The sequence below is a fragment of the Poecilia mexicana genome, unplaced genomic scaffold (assembly GCF_051168715.1).
Source record: "Poecilia mexicana isolate PSO_F unplaced genomic scaffold, ASM5116871v1 scaffold_7, whole genome shotgun sequence".
Classification (NCBI taxonomy): Eukaryota; Metazoa; Chordata; class Actinopteri; order Cyprinodontiformes; family Poeciliidae; genus Poecilia; species Poecilia mexicana.
Window position 1 is genome coordinate 27,965,851 of NW_028263376.1, and position 2,416 is coordinate 27,968,266.

Below are 2,416 nucleotides of genomic sequence, written 5' to 3' on the forward strand. Positions count from 1 at the left end.
TCTGCTTCCTGGTGAGGATGAAAGGCAGGCACAGGGAGCGTTGAGGAGATCTGGATGATCCAGGATGAGGAGGAGAAGGTGAGTATTTGGTGTGGAAGTCCATCCAAGGATCAGGGGTTAGAAGCAGGGGTTACGCTTCCATAACTGGAACCAATTAACCACAGAAAGAACTGAGAAGTCCCCGTTTCCTCTGCCACTCTTTTAAGTCTGCCTTGATTAGCTCAGATGAGCTCCAGGTAGAACTTGTTAACCTGCAGCAAGATGTATGTCTCACTTTATTAGCCCACCAAACGATAAGACTGCTTCTTCTGACTCTTCGTGTTGGTAAACCAGAGCCTAGATTATTTTGGAGCCATGGTGCAGAATGCATCTGGCTTTGACTTTTCAATCTCTCCTTCCAGTTTTTAAGCTTTGATTAATTTCCTCTCTCGAAATAAGTGCACAATGAAATCACAAATTTGTCTACAAGTGATATTTAAACATCTAAATCGGACAAAATCTAAACAGTCGCTCATAGCCAGAGTGAGTTAATTGCAGCTAAAGAACTGTTCAAATTATGATCACAAAGCTGTTTTAAGAACATACACCTCTTTCTGTTGCCTCTCTAACATTTAAAACACAATCTATCATCTTTAGATTGTGTTCTGTTCTTTGTAAACTCTATCATAAAGTTAAACATGATAAAAATAAATAATGTTTGTCTTCTTGACACAGACCCACAGGCTTATGTAAACGGTCGTAAAAAGTATTTGGATGTTTAGCATGTTTCTAGATACTTATTAGACGTCTGCACTCTGACTTTGACAGTGATACTCATTAGACGTCTGTAAATGCTTTTCATTTACTCAGTAAGAATGGATACACATGTCAGACAACACTTTTCAGATTTTTGTTTGTAAGAAGTCTTGAAATGACTTTAAGTGTAAAATGATGAAAATGTAATACTCAAATATTTTTTTGTTGATATCTGATTTTCCATTTAGAAAAACTTTAACATTAGGATTTTCATTCAAAAGATTCAACAGTTGTTTTTCTGACACGTTAAGAAATTTGCGAAGAAAGTAGACATTTTAACAGAAATTTGTCCTGTGAACGCCACATTTGACGGTTATGTAAAAAAAAAAAAAAACAAAAAAAAAAAAACAAAGCCGAGGAAAACAGCATTTACAGATAAAACAGAACTAGTTGAGCTTTCCAGACTGAAGTGTTTCATTACACATTATTACCTTTAATAAAAGAAAATTAGAATACAGTTACCATTTTTTTTTTAAACCATTTCTTTGGCTCAACATTAAAGCTGTACCCAGATGCTTGAAGCAGATGTGGAATGCATCCTTTCGAAGGCCGGTTACAGGTTTGCAAAAGTAATCTCATGAAAAGGAGCTTTGAGATGTTGGGTTTCCTGGTTATTATGAGCCCTAAAAAAAGACGAACCCCAATTTCTCCGTCCGTCTCGGGTATTTATTGGTCATCTGACGGTTAATGATTCCCTCAGATGTTCCCCAACATTTTTCTTTCCAGTGGCCATTTTTCTTTCCAGTGGTGTTTTTCTGTACTGTGTGCACAGCTTGACTCTTTTAAATGAACTTCCCACTATACATATATATATTTACATATATATGCGTTGCTTGTTCCTGAGCTCCAGCTGAAGGTAACCCCGTCTGCTGCCAACTTCTTTGGGCTGGAAAGTGAACATGATTGATTTATTTTCTCTTTTTATTGGAGTTCCCTTTGGCGTGTTCTAGTGTTTCCATCAAACTTTTCTTCACACTGTGCAGGGCCTCTGACTTCACTGACCGTACGGCTTATTATGCAGCCTTTCTTGGGTGTTTGTAAGAAATCTTTGTGCAAAAAACCCCAAAAAAGGTCCCAGAAAGGAGTTAGGGTAGAGGTGTTAGCAGGTGAGAACCCATCTCAAAGAGAAACAGCTGTCGTTTTTATTTCTGGCTCAAACCGCAGCTGAAAATAAGCTCCAACATGTGGGAGAATGACCAGCCAGAAATCTCAAAGGAAAAGACTGTCATGATCTGAGATATTTAAAGTCTCCACATTCCTTTTGAGCTTCGCTCCTGCCAAGCGACTTAACATGTTAAGCAAAAAGGTGCTCCAGTGGATGATGGACAGAGCAGAAAAAATGTTGTATTGGAACATTATTTTTTATTTTTTTGGTCATGACCTTAAGAATTTATTTATTTCATGATTTTTTTTTTTTTTTTACTAGAATCTCTTCTTATCTCCCCCTCAGGCTCATCAGTTGTCAATTTTGGCAGCGAGCAAATTGGATTAATTTAGCTGCTTTACTGCTTTAAAACAAAATGTTCTCCAGGATCCAGGCAGCCAGGATAATCATGTTAGAGTGAAACCTATTGTCCCACCTCTTCAGCTTAGGACAAAATGGTTCAGCTTGAGGAGGCGA